This window comes from Corapipo altera, unplaced genomic scaffold (assembly GCF_003945725.1).
Source record: "Corapipo altera isolate COAL_440 unplaced genomic scaffold, ASM394572v1 301, whole genome shotgun sequence".
Classification (NCBI taxonomy): domain Eukaryota; kingdom Metazoa; phylum Chordata; class Aves; order Passeriformes; family Pipridae; genus Corapipo; species Corapipo altera.
In genome coordinates this window covers 3,812,176-3,834,131 of record NW_020884926.1, presented here as the reverse complement: position 1 = coordinate 3,834,131, position 21,956 = coordinate 3,812,176, and the positions used below count along the sequence as shown (strand labels likewise).

Here is a 21,956-nt window from a genome sequence, read left to right as displayed (position 1 = left end):
GGGGGGGGCGCGGGGCGCGGGCGGACGAGGCGAGGAGCGGTGCGGGGCCGGGACCCGAGCGCCGCCGGCCGCGGAGCGCCGGTCCGGGGAGTGGGGCTGGAACGGGGCCGGAGCGGGGCTGGAACGGGGCTGGAGCGGGGCTGGAGCGGGGCTGGAACGGGGCTGGAGCGGGGCTGGGGGCGGCCCGGGGCGCCGGCAGAGCTGTCAAGACGCTCGGGCTGTCGCCGCCGCTCGCCTCGGGGCCGGCGCCGGGGCCGCCCGGCTGCGCCGCGGGCAACTTGTGCGGCAAAGTTTGAGGGGTGGGCTGCGGGCGGGGGCTGCCCCGAACCACGGCGGGGCTGATCGATCGGCCCGAGCCCTCCTGCCCTTTCGGGCCGGGAAGGTGAAACTTTTCAGGAGCGGCACGTCCACCTTCTGTGTGCCCCCTCCTGTCCGCGCCGCGCTGCACAGCGGGTCCTGGCAGCCCGCTGCATGGAACGGGAGCTGTCTCTCCCAAAACTTCATTGATGAATTTATTTCCTCTATTGATTTGCTGACTCTCAGCGAGGAATAATTTCTTGCGAAGGTTTCGGACTTCTCATTTCAGAAGTCCTGCCTGCTTCCCACCTACCCTTTATCTTGTGTGTCGCTGCCACCTTGTTAGCTACCCTAAAGGTGGTTTGGAAGAGTTTATGGGGGAATATTGTTGAACTTCAGTAATCAAGTTTCCAGATCTTATGCCTCCTGTTTAATTTATTAGACTAGTTATTTATTCTGTTGATGATAATCTGTTGCTGGTTTCTATGGAGATGTTAAACTGATCTCTTTCAGAAATCAAACTCCATATGCACTAAAACGTTTAAAGGAGCAGCGTCCCCTTTTGTTTTCAGACTTTGTACCTTTTCAGTGCTTTTATTGGGCTCCTGTATATTTTATATATTAAAGCCTGAAGTTGAAGCTTTGTGCAAGACAGAGCTTATTATGGCTAACAGAAAGTCAGGGCTTTGATCCTTTTTTTTGCATCATCATTTAAAACAGATCATTTTTCCCCCCTCATCACACAAGATAGCAGAACCCTTTCAAGATCAAAGCGTCCAGCTAAAAACTATTGTTTAAAAAAAATAGAAAAAGAGCCAGTTAAATTAGGGGGATGTTTCCTTAATCTGCTTATTTTGTTCTAAAGATTTTTTATTTTTTTTAGCAGTGAAAACAACAACAACAGAAACTTGTGGCAACTATATTGTTATTTTTATACCTCCCAAGTCTTTTTAATGTTAAAATAAGTTCAAAGTCAAATATCTCCAAAGATAAAGTGCTTGTTAGGGTGTTTTTATTACTTGGTTTCTAAATGTGGAAGGTCAGAATCCAGAAAGCTACCGCATTAGAGAAGGTTTTAATAGTCTTTGTCTCATCTTAATGAGAGAGCAATCTAAAAAACATTTTCCCCGCAACATTTATAAATTATTTCAAAGAAGTGTCTCTGCATATAACTCAGTTTTCATTATTTCTTAACTTATCCATTGCATTATTACATGTGAATCAGTGTAATATCACTTCAGAAAAAGTAATTGAGGTGAGAGAAGAATTTTTTTTTCTATGCTTAAAATTTGAGAACTCCTGGTAAGCTGTTGTGTCGATGGGGCTGATGCACAGTGCACACCAATTGTGGGTTTTTTGCTCATCTCCTGGAGAAAAGTTAAAAGGTTTGCAAAGAAAATCCTATACCAGCACAAAATGCATGTTGAACACAGTAAAAAACCCCTTGTTGTACTTTCTTTTAGTGTATCTTCAAAATGTTTCCCCTCTCTAAAACAGAGATCTTTTTCCTCTTGATATACTTCTCTACTGATCTTTAAAATAAAAGAATAATCCTAGAGGAAATAGTGCCTGTAACCCTTATAACTCATATATGTTTGTGTGTGTATATACATTTATAGTTCACATATATATGTGTACACATACACGTATATGGAAAACACCCAGGTGGTTTATGATCTGTCCATACCAGACTTTATCTTTTTTCCTTGATAATTTTTCTCCTTTTTTTTTTTTTGTGTGTGTGATTTGTCGTGCTGTAGATCATTTAAAATTTTTTTGTAGGTATTCAGTTTATTTGTTTGATTTGAATTGCAAACAGAATTGACTCTGACAAGTAAAAAGAGGAGGGGGGAAAAAAGGAAACACTATGGCTTTAAACTCAGGAGTTTGCATATTCTCCTTGTATCTTTCCCCTTTGCTAATTATTGTGTTGTTTTCAGAGCAAATATGTCATATCCATGGCGACCAGGCAGGTTTATTGTCTTTCAGAAGCAATAGCTCACATAAGTAATTAATGACTTCTTTTTTTTTCCTCTGGCTTAGGTTAAACAGATCATTCAAGGAAAGTCATATCTCTCTCTCCCTCTCTCTCTTTTTTTTTTTTTAGCCCAGTGACATAAGAACATGAGTTAGAACAAGAAAATACTTTAACCAAGAAGTCAACAGCTTATTTTTCCTCATTTCTTTTTAAAAGCTCCAAGTGTCAGCTTTCCACACACATGACATTGTCATTCTCGCAGTTTCAGAGCGAAGCCTTGGTACAGGGAAAAGCCACTGAGGGCTGGAGTTGAGTTGGTGTTGTACAGCTGAGCAAAGTGTGTCTCTGGGTGCATGTGGGGGGTGTTGTTCTTGCTTAAGGGGTTTGCTGTGTACTGGGAAAAAAACCTTTCCCTCACTGTCCCCCCCCCCCCCCCCCCCCCCATTCCATCTGTATTAAAATCAGTGTTAAAATAAAGGTGTGTTTTTGTATCTTGCAGATTGTAATTCAAACAGTTTCCAGGAAAGAATTAGTAATTCATTTTTATATACAACATATATACACACACGCTTGAGCTCCACCCAAAACAATCAAGCTAGCTGGAAAAAACCCCTTATTTCCTTTTTCTTTTCAAGCCCAAGCAAACTTGCACAGTAAGTTTGAAAAGCTTATTGAAAATAGCCCCCCATTTTTGCCAGGAGTTTGCTGCAGGTATGAATCTTGTCCTTTCCCTTCCCAACTCTGTTCCTTCCTATTACAGCTGAATTTGCTATCTGGCCAAGCCAGGGCTGGTTATCCACTATGATTTACTGAGGTGGTGATTCCCCCCCAACCCCCCCAGCACCTTCACCCCTGTTTTGTTTTTGCTAATTTCATTTTCAGAAGGATTTATACACAGTCCAGCTATATAAATTCCTTGGGAGATAAAAGCACCGCACACTTCCATAAACAAAAGCTTTTACTTGCATCCTGTCTTCCTTTTTTTTTTCTCAAAGTAAAAAGGAAAAAACCCTAAAAACAAAACCCCAAGCCATCTGATTGAAGCAGGTATCATAAATGTATGCTGGTAATGATTCTGTATTCCACAATGCTGCTACTTTAACTTTTAAAATCTGTTTCCTTTCTGGTTTGTAACATTAATCAAAGAGCCGCTTCCTTCCAATTTTTCCACAGACTGGGGCTAATTAGAACCACTCGAATCATATTTTGTAAATTCCATGTGGATGTTCCTTTAGGTTTCAAGATCGCGAGTGCTCCAGGTTCAGTGTGGCTGTGCAGTCTTACGGTTATTTTTATTAATGCTTCTGTCTCCCAAAGCAATCCAGGGTTTCTCTCCGTTTACCCCAGATAGATTTGTGGGTTCACGCACAGGGGTGTGTCGGAAATAGACGTTACAAGGAGGAAAAAGAAAAGCCGAGAAGGGAAGAGATTTTGCAGTGTAGTTCCAAAGAGCAACGGAGAACCCCCTAAGTAACGTGAAGCTGAGGATTCAACAGACTTGATAATTGAGCCCTTAACCTCCTGATGTCTGTATCAGAAAAACAGAGTCTAGCAGAGGGAGACAAAGAATACAAGCAAATACTGGGCAGGAGGAAGCTGGGGAGATGACTGAAATATTGAGGTACCGTTCAGGGTACGTATGGATCAGTACATGACGTCTCCTTAGGCTCAGTTTTTCCCTCTGGTGAAACGTGGCTGGTTTAAAGGTGGCTTTGGGAGAACCTGATGTTTCAGTGCAGCCGAGAGCCTGGCGTTTCTGTGGCGTGCGCAGATGGAACTTGGAGACACTTCTCCTGGAATTGGTGTTTATGTTTCCCTGTTTCCTTTTGGGTTTGAAGGACTGACTGGTGATTTTTTTTTTTTTTTTTTTTTTTTTTTTTTTTTTTAAATCTTTATGGGAAGTTAAACAGCGAGAAGTTGGGAGTTTTCAGGTTGTGATTATTAGGCTGTGCTAAAGGGATTTGAATCGAACCACTCTGAGCACCCGGCAGGGCGACTGTTTCCATGCTCTGCTCTAGCATTTCTCTCCTGTACGTTTGTGTACCTAAATAGGGCATCCAAGAATTAGGGGGCAGTGGGCTCGCACAGAGATCTCAAAGTTAACTTGCTTTTGGTGTATGACTGCAGCTTCAAAGAAAAGCAAGGGCGCATCGTAAATTTTGCTAAAATTAATCAACCGTTTAAGAGCTCCACATTAACGAGGTTTTCCAGGCAAGCAGCTTTCTTCTCCTCTTCTTCTTCTTCTTCTTTCTCATTCAAAGTCCGAGAGGGTTGGGGTAAAGGGGGGAGAACATGAGTAAGAAGAGGAAAGGGTTGGAATTTGAGTAGAAATAATAAAAACAAAAAAGGCTGGATTTGTAGAATATAAATCCTCATGTGTCCTTGATCCATATTGTCAGGGTTTTTTTTTTTTGGTCGGATTTGTCCTGTGTGCCTTTGACGGAAAAGGCACGTAGAGAGAGAGAGAGAGAGAGCGCGACAGAGGGGGAGAGAGAGAGACGTGTCACTGCTTTGGAGCTCATTATCATTCTTAATAAGTCTTAAGGAATAAAGAGGAGCATTGAGTGTAAATGCTGGGTAATCCTAACACTCCTCAAGGTGAGAGGAGTCTCGAGGACACAGAGAAAGAGAGTGAGGAGGAGGGGGCTACTGCGGGGGCAGGAGAGGAGATGTGGATGAAAGTGGTTTTGAAGGGAGTGGGCATGGGTTAGTAGGGCTTGTGGCTCCGGGCGCTTTGGGTTCGTTCCACAGGCCTGTGCCTGGGAAAGTTGTCTCCAAGTTTGCATCCCAGAGATGGTAACCAGCCCAGCTGGACCTTGGGGCTGAAAGACTGGCCTCCAATGGTGACGTTCTCTGACAGACAGCGGTGTGAGGAACGGGTCTGCTGCCCACCCTTCTTCGCCCGGTGCTGGAGGGTCTCACCCCCGAGCGGGAGCAGCGTCCCAGGGTGGGTGCTCTGCCATGGCTCTGCTTTGGCACCTGCTTCCTCTGCTCGGGCTCGGTTCTCAGCCTGTGCACCCTGTCTGTAGCTCCTTTCGTGTCACTCCTGTTGGATGCCTCAACTCCTTCTCTTTGCCTGAATTTCCTGGAGCCTCTCCCTGCGCTGCTCGGACACTAGGTGGCTTAAAGCACAGGCTCTGCTGGCAGCTGCCAGCGACGTTCATTCACTCTTTCTGGTGGGCTCCTTTATTCAAACTTCAGGCTGACAGCAAAACATGGAGATGTCTTTGAATCCGTTGTGGATTCAGATATCGCACGACCTCCTTGGCAGCGTGTTTGCAGTCGCGTTGGGGGATTTGAGCCCGTGTAGCAGGAAGAAAGAGGACACTGATGAAATGAATTCAGGGGCTGGGCTGCCTGCTCTGATGATAAGGAGTCAGGAACCTGCCAGCATTGCCGAGTCCTTCCCTCTCCAGGAGATTTCACCATACCCATTTTAAAGGGTGTGCGTGTTCCTCTTGGAAAAAAACATTTCAGGGTTGGCAGCGCCCTTCTTACTGTGCTGATGTGTAATGGAAGATGCTGAGTCTTCAGCGATGCCCACTGACCCTTCTTTCTGGTCTCTTATCTCAAGTCCAGTTGCAGGCAGAAGGGATTGCTGTAATTGGGAATTTGCCTAATGCATCCAAAGCCTAAAGAAAGGGAGTGGAGCACTTGAATTTTTTTTCCCCTCCTGCAGTCAGTGTTGTCTCTCTGGTTCAGCCCATAGCTTCTGGCTGAAGTAGGAGCTTTACCTTTTTTAAAATGACTCCAAATACCTTGGAGCAGGTGGGAGGGAGTTGTGGATGCTGAGTTTTGATCAGTTGGCAGAAACCAAACAAAATGAGGTGGAAGTCTTGCTAAATGCTAATTTTTCTGGGTCCAGGTGCTTGGCTTCAAGGTTAAGCGTTACATTGGTAATATTATTAGGTATTAAGTTATTAGTAATGGAACTGTGGGGCTTGCCTGTACTTGGCAGAGAACCGCTAAGAAACTGTATTAGGGCTGAGTTCATCCTGGTTTCTCTGGTGGTGTCCTTCCAGCGTGTCTCACCCTGAGCTGGAGGGAGGAGGAAACACGAGTGCACTTTTTGTGCATTGTCTGCCTTTTGAACTATTTTCTTAGACGGTTAATGAGTTGTAGCAAGGAGACACAGGCCCTCGTAGGGAGGGCTGTGCCTGCACCCCCTCTCGCTGTGTGCAGTGGCTGGTGAGGTGTCAGCTAATCCCTTTCACGCGTGATTGAGCTGCTCTAGAATAGGACCCGGAGGTTCAGGAGTCTGCGCTCCTGGGGCGGCTCTGGAGCCGTCCAGCTGCCGAGGCCTCGTGTGTAATCAGCGCTGCAGGAAAAGGGGCTGCAGGACTCTCAGTTGTTTGGGCCTTTGGGGGCCTTTGGCTCCTTGCCCGCCGTGGCATTTTGGGGTGGTTTTCTCTCCAGAAGGTATCCTATTTTTGTGCTGCCACCAGTGATGCTGTTCTGAAACAACATAGGTTGCTCCCAGATTCTGAGCCATAGGGCTTGTCATTTTAATGACAGTACAACAAGTCACCTCAGAGTTGGTCTCTGAGGCTGGTCCTCATCTTCCTGCATGTGAAGTCAGCTGGCAAGGCTGGTCCCAGTGCTGGGAGGGCAGCACAGCACTGCACACACCAGCATCCATCAGACGTGGGAATGAAGGAGGTAGATGAACTCGACAGATTTTTTTGGGGCTTTTGAGTTTTATCCTTTGAAAGAACAGTGGGAGCTGGAAAGCTTAGAAAGAGAATCCTTCTATCTTCTTGATGGGGAAGGGCTGTTTGGAACTGCCACTACACAATGCATTCATTTTAGCACTCAGGAGGGGCCAGTGGAACAAGTGCTGAGAGTGTGACCCAAGCACAAGTCTGTCTAGTGGGTTTGGAGAAAAGCTGACTGGTCAACATTTCCTAAAAGTATGAAATAGTCTGGTTCTGGTCCCTGCTTGGACTTGAAGGTAGGCCTGGCAGTTGACTGTCACTTATAAAGCCAGTTCTTTTCTTTCTGGTTTTGCTTCTCCTTCCAATAGCAAAGTGACCAGGCCTTTTATTCCTCAGCAGTATGAACTGCCAGCCCTACACCTTCCCCAGTGTGGCCAGGCAGAGCCTTCTAAATTAGATGGGATTGTAACTGGCATAAATGCAAACTGAGCTATGTGATCACAGCCTGTGGCTTCAAGGTGTCTCCTCCTGCCCCACTCAGCCCATCCCCATCCAGGGAGAGGGAGGGCTGCACAGAATCACACTTGTCTGCCTGGTGCACAGTGAGCCTGGCAGAGCAGTTGGGAGGCTGGCAAACAGCTCCCAGCGTGGCTGCCTCCCTGGTGGCTGTGTCTGCAGAACATCCTCTCCATAGGGCTGCTGGTGACGAGCCCCTCCCTCCACCAGTGCCTCAGGCTGGCCCAGCTTTATACCAGGGGAGCAGTGTCCTTTCACACTGGTGAGCCAGCAAAATCTCTCCCAGGGGTTATTGTAACCTCTCAGCAGCGATTTGCAAACAGGCATTCAGAGATAAAGTCTTGGTGCCGAGCTCAGGGCCAGTAGGGCAGATATGAAACGCGGCAGGTTTATGAAAGGGAAGGTGTATGAAATGCAGCCTGCATCTCCCATTTCACTGCACTATGCCAAAACACACAGTTTCTTATTTCAGTCACTGTGATCTTTCAAGGAGGTTAATTTCCATGACGAACTCCGGGCCACGTGCTTGGAGGATTTATCTAATTAGACTGACACTTTTCTTTTTTAAAAAAGAAAATTAAGCTGCACCTTGGAGGACTTAAGTATTTTAAACTGTGGGAGCGGCAGCAGGCGGTGTGATCCCTGCTCACAGAGCAGGGAGAGAGGAAATTTCCCCTTTTCTAGTCTCCTATTTAAGACTTCACCAAAGGTCCCTATTTACTCTAATTTTCTTACATGGTGGCTGGGTGCTAAAGAGTGTTTTATCCTGCCTGAGTCCCTAAAGCCTCAGCTGGCTCTTTAACTCATGTAAAGTATTGATGTTCTGGGCTGTTACGTATTCAGGATGGAGCGGAGGGTAAAGGAGAGACCTGTTAATGCTCCTTAGCCATGTCCTAGAAAAACTGCCCTCCCAGGGCAGGGAACGGTGTGCCTGCACCATATAATGGCTGAGGTAGGTATGTGTGCCTCTCACCATGCCTGAACACCTCATGCTCCTGGATGTGTGTGTCCTTGGCTTGTCTGTGGTCACACAGAAAAGGGAGTCCCGGGAGAACCCCCTAGTACTTCATCCAGCCTTGTTACAGTTGCATCATGCTCGGATTTCCTTCTGAAAATGCCTTTCAGACAAGAACTGGGACTGTGCTGTAGTGAAAATAGAGGATTTTAGGTTGAGGCTGCTACATGCAGGCAAGCCCCACGCTTTCCTTGACAGGATCTCTTTCACACTTGCAGGCACAGTGAATGATGCTGGTTTTGTTCCCATCAGAGGGCTCCTGGAGTCCTGCTCACACTCCTGCCTGCTGCCTGCCCGTTACTTGGCAGCTCCTTGTGTTGCTGCTTGTGAATCCAGGTTCAGATCACTTCAGGTCTGGTACTGCTCCAGCTGTTTCTCCTTGCAAAGGAGATGGAAGGAAGGTCTTTGCAGGGCACTGTATTTGCTGCACTAAACTCAGACAACTCAGACCACGTTTTCCTGCAGCCCAGGCTGGAGCAGAGTAGCATTTGTGGGGTCTGGGGTGGATGGGGAGGGAAGTGTCCCCAAAAAAGGGGCCAGATGAGAACAGCCTTGTGAACTGTGGTGATAATACAGTGAACCCCAGGGAGCTGTTCATGGTGCAAGACTGCACTGAGGGAGAAAAACACAGCAGCCTCATCCAAGGAGATGGTCACTGGGTGTGCTACAGTACCAACTGATATGCTGAGGAATCCGTGGTGGATAGCACCCAAGATTTCATTTTAATTTGTCTTTGGTGAGGAAAGGAACAAAAATAAATTTTTCCTTTCCTATCCCCCCACCTATGCAAAAGAAAAATAGAAAGAAAAACACTAAAATCTGCCAGGCACTCAGAGGTCTGACCAATAAGAGCCCTGTCGGCTGGGGAGCGATCGTTCTGGCTTGGTCAGCCATCCCTAACAAGTTAGGGGTTGTATAAACTCCCAGCTTACAGCTGTAAATTTACTCAATTTTGAATACAGCCACAAGCTGGCTCAGCAGGATCTGAAGCTGTCTGCTCCAGTAGTCCTGGTATGCTCGAAATTCCCAACTTGGGGGGCCCCAGCTCTGGACACGTGGAACTGGGCAGGGCCAGATCCTGGACTGCACCCCCACAGCCCTGCTGTGGATTGAGAGACATCTTCCCAACATAAGCTGTGGTGTTAATTTATCCTTTCCTGGCTTTGAGCTTCCCTGCCTTGGGGGAATGCCTCTTGATCTCCATAGCAGCAGGTCTACTGCCCCTGTGCCTCTTCCTGTCCCTTACCTGGAGACAGGGAGCTTGTGGGGGAGACTCCTTTGCTGAGAGTTTCCCAAACACCGCCAGGCACAGCGGGGCTGTCTCTGCTGGATGGTGTCACAGCTGGGCAGGATTTGGTCCATGTGCAGTCCGGGGCCCTTCCTGCAGTGTCTGCTCAGTCCTGTGCTGAGCTGGAGTCAGTAGGTGTTTGCTTGAGTGACTGGGAGCAAAAGGAGAGTTCTGACTTCAGGGTTTGTTGCTGTGGAAGGGACGGTTCTCTCTAAACACCTCTAATGTTGCAATGTTGGATACTCCTAGAAAGCTGAACTTTTGGCTTGTCGGCACTGAATCCTGCTGCAAACAGCAGCATGTTACTTGATTTGAAGGGGAATTTAGCCCAGACACACAGTTAACTTTGATCACCTCTTACATGTTCAGAAATTGGACAGTTAACAGCCATTTCATTGTGTTTCTGATGGGGAAGCATTTGGTCTGAGACAAATCCTTTTATCTTGGAAGGAGACATCGAGTACTGCCATGTTACTGTCACTGACCCCTCGGCTTCAGCAAAACTGATGTCATATTTTCTGTTTGCTGGAATGGGCTTGGAAGGTAGAGATGGCTTCAGGGATGGCCGACCCCAGAGCTCCTCAGTGTGCTCCTGGCAGCCTCTGCCCTGGGCTGCTGCCCGGCTCTCTGACCACCTCACGCCCCATCGTCACTGGAGCAGATGGGAGCCTGCTTCAGGCTCCTCCAGGTATGGGAACAGCGAGGGCAGAGGTTTATGGGGATAATGTGGCTTCAAGCACAGTGAGTGCTGGCTCCTGAATTCAACTTCCTACAAATACATGAAAAGGAGTGGTGGCAAATAAAAGGTTTGTGAGAGGTTTCCTCTCCCATCTTCCTCCTCTCCCCTGTGGAGCTGTGCTGGCTCTGGCTCCCAAAGGGTTAAGGTGACTCATGCCCCTCTCACCAGATCTGCTGGCAGGAACGCTTCATCCCAGCCACTAATTGGTGGTGTTTGCTCTGCACTTTCTCGCTCTGGTTTTGATGAAAACATTTAACCAGGAGCTTAGTGTGCAGAGGCTCCCAGCTGACAGCGCCGCGCTGGCTGCGCCATCCTCGCTGTGTAAATTCAGCTGAGGGGTGGCACGGGAGGGCAAACAGCACAGCAGCACAGCTCCTGGCCCCTTGGTTCTGCTCCTCAGGATGCTCTTACCTGCAGGAATCTTTAGGGTCCAGGCCCATATTCACTCTAGTCCACGGGTGCCTTTCTGTACCTGGACAGCCAGTGGCATTGGGAGCCAGTTCAGCGCCTTGGGACAAGGCTGCAGAGGTGGGCAGAGAGGTCCTGGTAGAGCCTGGTCTTACCTGAGAGCAGAGGGACGACTTGGTAGGGCTTGGGAGGTCTGTTCCCACACCATCTGGCTGCAATCCTGGGGGATTCTCCTGCAGAGAACAGGCTCCAACAGGCCCTGTGCCATGGAGGGGAGTGAAGCTATTGGTTCTGTTACGTGGAGATGACCTACTCATTCCTTCCTATGCCACTTGGAAGCTTGTGCAGGGTTTTCCCAACACAGTCTTTCATTGCAGCTGTTTCAAGTAATAACCTGCTCGTCTATAGGCCCTTCTAATGGGCTTCACACGAAGAAGCTTGAGCTGATTTTAGTTTTTGCCATGCAAGTGGCACAGAAGTTACCATGTCCTTATGGAGTCAGTCTTGAGAGTGGGCATGTCCAAGCTCCTCAGTTCCTACATCACAGAACCCTTAGGCAGCAGCAGAAACTGAAACAGTCCCTGGGGGAGATGCCAGTTTATCTGTGTTGCTGCTGGAAAATGCATTCAAATTTCTGCCCAAACAGGAGATTGTGACATGCACGAAATTCATCTGAGCCCGTCGGGGCTGCCACTGCTCTGATATTTCTTTACGTTTCTCTCCTTATCACTGGTGATCTACCCTATGAACAGCAAAACAAATCCAGATGGGAAAATTTATAAACCAGAAAATCTGGATTCCCCGTTCCTGGAAAAGCATGATTCCTTGTTCTCAGCCGCCTCCGTGTGTCATGGGGTCTGCCATGAAAAGGTGCCAGAACTGTTGAAAGAGGCCAGGCCTGTGTGTGCGTTGGGGAAACAGAGCAGCAGTGTAACACCCTGTGTGAGTGTGGATTCCCAAGGGAGATGGGCTGCGCTGGGGAAGCCAGATTTGCCCAAGGGAGGGTTGATCAACAAAGGCGTTTGTCCTCTTTCGATCCATATGAGGACCTTGCTCCGCATCGTTCTGCTGAACTGATTATGCCTATTGAGGGACATTTTCTGCCTCTTCCCTCTCCCTGACTATTGATAGTCTGGAACCAAATCCACGTGTCTCATTAAACACGGAAAGAGCCGGGCCAGGCCCCCACTGCACAACGTGCTGCCTGTTATCAGCCCGGAGAAAGGGGAGCGAACAGGTGTAGGATAACAGTGCAACTGAGAGAGACCAAAGTGCATCATAAAATAAACAAACAGCCCGTGCTCCAGCTCCCCCAGATGCACCATTGAGTTGCAGGGTCTACAGTGTGCTTTAGAACGTGCTCTGAGCAAGTGCCCGCTCGGGGCACCGTTTAATTTGCAGCCAGAAATGGGTTGATGGTTTTCTGCATCGGGGGGTGGTGGTGTCTGGAAGCCCCCCCTGCCCCTTGGGTTGTGCTCGGGGCTGCAGGAGCATCTGGACCTTCCCTCCTTGTAAGTGAGGGCTGTGACTGCTGTAACTGTGACCTTCACAACCTTTACTGTCTTCAGGGAGGAGCCCATCCAGCCCCTGCTGTGTGACACTCTTTCCTCCTGAGATCTCTTAGGTGCAGATATTTGTACCAGGATTTTATTTGATTTCTTTGCGCCTTCTCTTGCTGTGAGAATTTCTGTGTTGCCCCTTGTGCTTTGGGGCTGGCAGAGCTTGCAGTGGTGCTGCTGGCATTTCATTGCATTTAGTGAAGCAGTGGCTTGGCTTATTGTGCCCCAGCAGCAGCCAGAGCTTCAGTGTCTGAGCGTGACTCAGCCCCTGGAATTGTGCTTACCCAACAATACCTTTTGTCCTTTGCCCAAAACTTCTGGCCAAGGAAAAGGGGAAAAAGGAGGAGGGAGAAAAGAAAGAAAAGATAAAATTCTGCATTTAGCTGTCCTTTCATCACAGGTGGTGCCAGTTGGTTTTTGCTTTATTTGTACAAGGTGGGGAAAAGAGAAAAAGAAAACAAGGTGGAACTCGGACAAGGCCCAGGAAATGTTTGAACCTGACAACAAACTTCCTTTGTTCAGGGGAGCAGGGGAAAGAGAACAGAAAAAAGGGGTAGACCAGCTGAAACCAACCTCAGCCCTGTTCCCTTGGGCAGGTTTCTTCTTCCTACTCTTTATTGTTTGGAGGTTTTTTGTTTTGCTCAGGTGTCTTGTGATAATTTTGTTTGCGCAAGGGCCTTTGTGTGCTGCCTTCTAGAAGGTGGACAGATGAAAGGTTTCCTGGGGACACATTTGTTATTTGGATGGGAAGGATTTATCATTTTTTTCTATCATATATCTATCATTATCTATCATTTATACATGCTTTGCATGATCCTTCTCCTCCAGCCATGAAGATCAAGATGGCTAGAGGGGAAGGATGAAGGACCATGCTTCTCAGGAGGAGAGACAGATGAGCAATTTAGGGGCTAGGCAGACAAATCATGATTAAAATGCAGAAACCAGAGGGTTTTGTTGATGAGAAAACAAAGAGAGCCATGAAGGCAGCTGTCAGGGATGCTGCCTGGGGGACTCCTGAGTACCACCAAGCACTAGGACACAGACCTCCCTTTTTTGCAGGTTGGCACAAAAATCTCTTGCTGAATCGCCTGCAACGTTCTTCTTCCAAAAGAAGAATTGGGAGTTGTGGGATAGCTGCCCAAGGGGCGCTGGAAATCAGAGTGACCTTCTGCTGTGTGGGACAAAATGGATCCTGGTGGGGTTGGGTTTCAGCAGGGCCGTTACAGCCGGTTTGTTGGGGCTCACCGTGGGTCCAACCAGGGCCACACAGCACTGCTGGGCTGCCTGGCACTTGGCAGGAGCAGTTACAAGTGTTTTCCCATCCAATCAGGTGGTGAAGGCTCTCTCTGCCAGGCACCTGCCTGCAGGCCACGTGCTGTGTGTTCAGTACAGCTGGGCTGGGGAGGCACTCAAGGGATCTGTTCCTCTCAAATGCTCTCCCCGAGAACGCTGCCTGCTGCCCTCCCAAATTGCCCTGTTACTTCTTAGCTGTTGCCTCTGTGCAGTGCTGCAGTGGTCCTGTAATGCTGGAATAGCTGGGTAGCGAGGAGTCTGGGATGAAAGGCTGTTCAGGCTTTTCTTGGCCAGGTTAGAACTATATTACACAGTGCTTAATTAATCTCTTTTATCTCATTTAGGTATCACAAAGTGTTGTGTCAAAATTAGTGAGCAAAACTGTGGGTATCACCTGTAGGGCAGGTGCTGGCCATGCTCCCCAAAGAAAGGTTAAATGTTTTGACTTGGCTGGGAGGAGGGGAGGTGTCCAGCATTCAGTACATGAAAAGGAAGAAAGAAGAGCTGAGTATCAGTCACTGTGTGGAGCTGGACTGATGGGATACTTTCCTGTGGTGTCTTGGGATTCTTCTGATAATGGCCAAGTCACTTCCATGCCTACTACACTGAAGTAATCCAAAGGTACTGCCAGTGAAAACTTTTCCCCTGATAGTGAGGAAGTGGATTCCCTGTATTGCATTAACTGGGACATGGATCCTTAGCGACCTTTCTTTTCAGTGCATGTTCCCTCTGAGTTTCATCAAACAACCCTGGAGCTGCTCTTTTCCTGAATGTGCTGCTAAGCCTGGGTATCTGGGATCCCTGGGCTGCAGGACATGATCCCAATTAAATAACTCCAGAGCAGAGACTGAATTCAGTGAGTCCCAGGCAAAAGCTGGAACACTTCCACTACAAAATATGCTACTCCAGATTTACACCAGGAGCAGCCACATTCCGACGCTGGTCCTCAGTCTTTGCCTTAGTTTTCGTATCTGCACAATGGAGATAATAAAACTTGCCTCCAACACGGCTTGTGGCTGAGAATTAAGGAGCAGTTTCCAGAGCCAGACTGAAGGCAGCTACGGAACACGGGCTGTATTTTTGCTGCTCGTGTATTTGTGTGGAGTTTGGAAATTAGGGCCCGAGTGAGACCCAGAGAGGCAGGTGAACACACTTGCTGCGTTTCCTCTCCGGAGGCGCTCCGGGGAAACTTGCCCAGGGGTCTCGAGGGAAGGGGCTGGCACGGGGGGTGCTGGCAGCAGGAGCCGTGGTGGCAGCTTTCCTGCCGTCCATTCCAAGCACAGGAATGACTGTGGGGAACGATTTCAAAGCCACCACTATGGAGATTAAGGGGATGAGAATGTAAATCTCAAGTAAAAAGGTAATTGAATGTAATAGCAAACACTGCTCGGTCTATGTTAATTTTAGCTCTTCCCCTGGATACAAGGCGCTGTATTAGTGTTTTATTACCATTTTGTTTGCACTAATAAAATAGTAAAATTTATTTCAAGGAAGTTGAAGGATGGTTTTACAATGCAAATTTGAAGAAATTGGACTTTTCATTTACGCCACTGCTATTTTAAACCCTGAAGGGTGTAAATTAGCCTCCTGTGCCTGGGTGAAATCCACTGCTTCCACAAGCAGGGGGAGGATTTGATGTGGGGGAGAAGAGAACAAAACCAAATCATCTGAATATTTCAGAGAGACAGAGATATCTGATGAGGAGAGAGGAAAAAAACCTGCCTGCCTGTGCCCACTGAGCAGAAGGGCTGGAGCAGAGTGGGAAGAGCTGGTGAGACAGAGGTTTGTGCTGGTGAGCAGCTCCAGCTGCTGTGGGCATCGGGAAGGGGCAGAACAGGGCAGGGGGTGCCCCCAGACACGGCCGTGCCCGCGCTGCCCATGAAGGAGGTGCAGGAGCTGGGGCTCAGCTGATTAACAGATGCTGCCAGTGACAGACAGTTCCTAGAAGTGTGGGAGCCTTGGGCAGGTTTTGCTTTCCGGCCCAGGGGACCCACACTTCCCATGCTGCCTGTACTTCTCTCTTTCTCTCACTGTGCTGTCTTCACCTTCCTGCTGTGGCCCGGCCCATCCGGGCTCTGATTCACCGCTGAGTCACGGCACTGCCAGGGAAGGTGCCTCCAGCCCAGGAGGCTGGTTCAGCGACCTCCTCCTTCACCCAGGACTCCTCTTGGGCACCAAATGGAAAGGGATGGGCAGATTACCTGGTCCCTTTCACCTTTGTAAAGTTGTTTATAACAGTGCTGTTCTCATGATGCTGTAAAGGCCGAGCCACAAGAATTGGGTCCAGAGAGCCATGTTTGATTCCAAAGGTCCTGCACTGGGCTGGCCATGTGCCTCTTGGAGGGAGGTGTCTCAGGGTGTAGAAGCATCCAAAGCCCAACAGCTTTCTTAGACTTTTCTGAGTTTTTGCCACAGGTCTGAAAATCTCACGAGGTAACTGTGAGGGCTTCATTCTCCCTGTGGAAAGGGAGGTGTGGAACAGGAGTTGTAACTTCCCTTTTCTCAAATCCTAGAGGTCCTGTACCCCTGCCAGGGAAGGCTTTGAGTTACTGTTTTCTGTTGATGTCCACCTTGCTCACACCTCAGTCTTCACACAACACTTGAATGAAGGCAGCCATGCTGAGTCTCTCCTGAATTGGAGAATTAAGATTTTTTCGTAATTTTAGTGAAATTGTACATTTGCTCATTGTCCTGAGATGCTTGTTTGAAGCAAGTCTGTGTATTATGTACCTCCCCAACCACACCAGGTGTTTGTACAGTGACAGAGGTACTGACTGGGTGTGAAGTGCTCAGAGAACCCTGTTCCTTCTGATAGCCAGCAGACTGATGGGCACCTCAAACATTGCTTATTCCAAAGCAGTTCTCTCCAGCAGTATTGGGACTTTGCTGCCAGCCCAGTCACTCTGCTGTGGCTGCTCCTCCCGTGGGCTGTAATTGCTCAGGTGCTCGTTTGGTGTCTGGCCGCCTGGTCTGGCTGTTGCCCTGCATTCTTGGCCAAGTGGTACAGAGTGAACTGGAGAGGAAAAACCAGCTCCAGAGATCTGATTTTGCAGGGAGGTAGATCTCCCAGCTCTCCTTTGGACTATGAATGTCTATTCGTTTTATCCTCAGGAGGCCTTTCAGGACAGAAACCACTGTTTACCCCACGCGAAGGCAGGATGGAGCTTTGGCTCGTTACTATTTATGGTCTGGATAGCAGCAGATCCACTGGGAAAGTGGAGGCCAGGCTCCAGGTCCTTTGTCCGTACCACTGTGTGACCTCTCCTTGTGTCTGGTGTTAAAGAAAGCCTTCAAAAGTTTTTAAACCCTCTTGCAGGTTCCAGTTCTAGCACGAAGTCAGTAGCCCATGGGTGGTATCGGGCAGCCCTCTCAAGCTCCCTGCCCTGCTCCTTTGGTGGGTGTAGCAGAGGCTGAGCCAAGACTGAGGGCGTTACCAAAGAAAGCAAAGACTTATTTTTGGCATTGAAATGGTTTCCTATTCCAGGCGAGTCTGGGGAGCAGCGTGGTTGTGTACCCAAGGATTTAAACAGTGCATTAAGCAGAGGGGTTACACTCCGGGTGGATTTCAATCAAAAACTATAATTACATCAAATAGCAAACGGAAATGGAAAAAGGGGATTACTGACTCGACCCTGAATGCTGTTGGCTGTGGAACCTGCTCCATTATTCACACCCCCTCCATTGCCTGAGGTGGGGTGTGTATGTGTGTGTAGGCAGTAAGGTCCCCCCTCCTTTTTCCATTTCCTTCATCCATCTGATGAAGTCAGAGTCCCTGTGCCGGTATCAGTGCTTGGAGGAAGGCTGGAATTTGCATGACTTGGATTTGGGACTTTGCAAGGCAGGTTTGATCTCCCTGGGCAACTCTTCCTGGCTCCAGGCAGGAAGAACTGCTCAGCTCAGGGAGTCGTGGGAACCCCCAGGCCCACAGGCTTTCTCTCGTTTTCTGTTTCGTTATCAGACCGGTGTTTTGGACTCATCACTGCTCATCCTCAAGGAAACTGGAAAGCTCCAGACTGCAAACAGGAAGTTTTTTCTAATCTAGGGAGCTAGGGTAGTGTTTAAAACTCTCCTTGAGTTAGTAGAGCTGTTCTGGGGCTGTGTTTGGTCTCTGAAGCCAGAGACTGTCTTGCTTGGTACGGCCAAGCCAGTCCTTCCCAGCTGAGGACTTACCACACCTCTGCACCCACACTTTGGGCTCCCAGGTTTGCTCTCTGCTTCAGGGTGGAATGTGGCTTCCTGCACTACTTTGAGATGCTCTGTGGATTCCAAATTGCACCTTCTGCTTTCTGGCCCTGCTGTACCTGTCACCTGCTTCTGGTCTTCGTCTGCCTCATGTCATTTGTCCTGCTCTCCCCGTCCCTCCTGCTGTCACCCTTCCTTCCTGTCATGGGCAGGTTGTGTCTCTACACACCTGAGGTTGTGCTGAGATGGCTGGAAGTGTTCACCAGGCAGGGAGGATAAGGAATTCAATGCCCCATTGCCTTCCCAAGCCTGCTTCCTCAGGTGGTTTTCCAGATGTCTAATCCCATATTCCATAGCCAAGCCCAGCTCCTGTTTGATGGGATCTCTTCTTCTCTGTTCATACTCAAGGGTTGAGTGCTGTGCTCTCACAGCAGCTGCTACACCCTCACCAAACGTGCTGCCCCTTTTTCACCAGCGCAGGTTCAGAGCAGGGGGAGGTGATGGGTGTAGAAGAGAAACCCCAATGCATTCGTGGTTGGTTCACACATGGTTTGGGAAGCACAGGAAAAGGACAGCAGCCTTTCCATGCTCTGGATGGTGGTAAATCCATACACGGTGAGACTTTGCTGGCTGCACTTCCATGGCACCAACCTCACGTTTATCATGAACACTTGAGGAGGAAAGGTGCAAATGTAAAAAATATACTCTTTTCTTATAGACAGATCTTTCATTTTGTAATACAATATAGTGAACTGAAAAAAACCCCCTATCCAAATGTAGGTTTCTCTGAAAATAATTGAAATACAGTAAGGAAGCTCAACCTTAGTTAAAAACTGAAATCCCTTTTGGCAGGTAAGGGGAAGAATAATGTCACTGATTAGACCAAACTTTATTATACAAACAGGGAAAAAATTCTTAAAGACAAAAGTATGACAAAGACACTTTCCCAATTCATTTTTTTTCTTGTGCATTTTACTGACTTTAATTTTAAATGTATTTTATGCTCCCTCTGCAGTATTAAGAGTCCAGATATAATGGTCTAGGGGACTAGTTCAGGAAAACCAAAGCCTTAAACAAACTGATTATCTCACTGTTCAAAAGAGCTACAGCAGGAAAAATATGTGGTGACAAATAAATCACATCAAACATTCTAAAATTTATTTTGATTTTAGATTTGTTTTGTTACACACTGTAGAAAATAGAAAAATAAATCCTAATGGAAGAAAAAGATTGTAAGAGACAAGGAAGGCTGGATTTGTCCTACTTTGTTGGAGCTTGAATTTATTCCTCACTGAGCAAAGTCCTGTTTCTGCAGCCGTGAGAGAAGTGGAGCCCGTGGAACTCCCTCGTCCAGGGCCTTAATGGCTTTTATGATCCAACTGTGACACTTGTGCTGCTTCCTTTTTGCCTTTCCAAACTGTATTTTGGAAATGACAACCCCTCTCTGTTCCCCTGTCCTTGTGTAAACCCCAGTTACCTTTCATCAAATGATAGGATCTGAGCAGACACCAAATGAAAGGTTTGATTTTAGAGGGATATCATTTGCAGGTGTGGAAAAAATAGGAGCAGAGGGTGAGGCTGAAGGAGAGGAGCAGCGTGTCGAGGTTCAGGCGCTGCTGTGAGAGGTGTTTAACGCCTCAGCTCCAGCTGGAGCCTTCCAGAGCCGCAGGTGCTGAGCAGTTTGGAAGAGCTGGGTGTGTGCATTTCTTAAGAGAAATGTGGAACTCTCTGCTCCTCCTGCCTGCAGCAGCTCTCACCTCACAGCACCGACGTCCCACCGGTGTCGAGGGGCTGGGGAGGGTGTTGGACCATAACCCCCCGAGAGCAGCACTGCTGGCAGGAGGATCTCACCTCGGGGAAGTGATCTTCATGGGTTACTAGTTTTATCAGCAGCACATCCTTTTATACAGAGAGAAGGAAGAGCAGGGAGAAATTCCATCCGGCTCTGCTGATTCAGTGGAGTAAAGAGGTGGAATTCATTAGGAAAAAATTGTTTACGGCACAGCTTTAGTCAGAGGATCTTCCATTTTAACGTCCTGCTTTTTTTTTTTTTTTATGATGGATTGTGTGAAAGGCAAAGCAAGCACCAGGGGCTGCTTGGTGTTTTTGTTTTTATTTTTTCATTAAAGTTTAATTGCGTGACTTGTTATGTGATGTAACTTCTGGAAATGCCTGTTGTAGTTGCTTGCAAAATGATTTTTGATTTGTTGTGTTTGAATCTTGGGTGCAGGAGTGTTAAACCTCAAAGAGATATTCAGACATGCATATAGAGAGAAACCACACGTGTCTGTGTGTGTATATATATATATAAAAAATAGGTTTTGATTAATGAAAGAAAGGAACTGAAACTGCTGTGAGAGAAGAATCTCCTTTATTCGAAAGCTCTTCTGCTACATCACTAGGACAGGGAGTGAGGGCCTTAAAATTAGTATAACTATAATTTATATCCACTGTAAGGACACTCTTTGCCTCCTGATCAGTAATGGAGCCTTAAATATAAATGAATCCTCAGCTTGCAAACACTCAAATATTTTCTTTACTCACACGAGGTGTCAAAGGAAGGGTTTCTATAAGGAAAATGGGGCATTTGCATAAGTTCCCACAGCATCAAACAACAGAGAGTTTGTATTGCATAAACAATAACAATCGCATTAAAATCATACTGCTTTAAGAGTTTAGGAAAAAATATAACAAAAACATTGGAACTGTAATAGATGTTGCCTCTGTATCGGTATCGATTTCGTAATTTGCGTTGCCTTAATCTTGGGTGGGTGAAGATTAAGAATCTCCACGTAGAGGTTTGTGTGTGCAATAAGCAGGAACATCATAAGCAGCTTTCCTTGGCCTGGAGATGATGATTTAGGGCAGAGTGTTTCCTCCATAAAACCTGGGGTTTGGAAAACAGAGGAGGATCTTTACAAATAAAAATCTTGAATGGAAAATACCCACTGAGCAATGAACCAGGAGGAGAAAGTTCTCACTTGAAGCGAGTTTTCCAAACTCTGTGTTGCAAACATGAGAGCAAAGTGACCTCCTCATGCACACGTGAGACTGACGTTTTTCCCACTGTCCAACACCTCATTTCCCAAAGGGAACTTGGAGTGTAAATGCTGAAAAAGGGGAAAAGGTAGAAGATGTGTTTGTATTCTATAATCTAGAGCCTTTTATGTATAAAACATTTATACCTGTTTAACTTGAGATGCGGTAGTTAAACTGATAGCCTGCACTGAAACAGCTATTTTGGCTCAGTTCAAATTAATTGATAACAATCTTATTTTTATGTGGATCTTGTAGAAAACAGATAGCTCTGCATGAAGCCATTACAAGTTTGTATGAGGTGACTCCTTGTACACATTTTTAAAAATCCATGTCTTTGAAATACTGCTAATCAAGTATGAAAAACAGAATAGAAGGAAATTCACTCCGTAGAGCATTTGTGAATTAAGGTTAACACGCTCATAAAATGATGATAAAAAAATTAGCAGTGGTCACCTTCAGCTTTGGTTCCTTTGAAAGAGAGCTGAGCTTCACCAAAGTAAAAAGCAGTTCACTTGGACTTGGAAAAGGAATCTCATCTAAAACTTTCCCAGCAAATGGTGGGGCTGAAGCGCTTTTACCTAGAGGGAAGTAGGGATTTCTTGCTTCTGGATTTCTGCTCAGTGTGAGGACTGGTTTTCACAGAACTGTGTGATGAGCGTGTCCCAGGATGTGCTCCTGCACCCAAAACTTATGGTTGCCTCCTGCTCCAGGTAAGTACAGGTTTCTGAAAAGGCATGCACTTCTTTCCTCTAGTTGTCATCCCTGAAAAGTTTGTCCCTTGGTTTTTATCTGGGATTCTTTCAGATTTTGTAACTATATGTAATTTGTGCATTTGTGTTGTCTGTAACTACTTTGTTCTGGCCTGTAAATGACTCTCCAGCCTTTACAGCAGGGCAGGCAGGTCTAGAGCTGGACTCTGGGCTGTTCTTTCTACAGGGCATCTCAACTCCTGGGTCTGTGTGTTGGGGGGTACACTCAGACTGTCCT

At 47.3% G+C, this 21,956-nt stretch overlaps 1 protein-coding gene across 7 annotated transcripts in view; it reads left to right on the top strand.

Annotated features, from left to right (window-relative positions):
* CASZ1 (castor zinc finger 1) overlaps nt 1-21,956 on the top strand; it is a 278,435-nt gene that overhangs the window by 82,147 nt on the left and 174,332 nt on the right. The gene's annotated exons all lie outside the window — the stretch shown is intronic.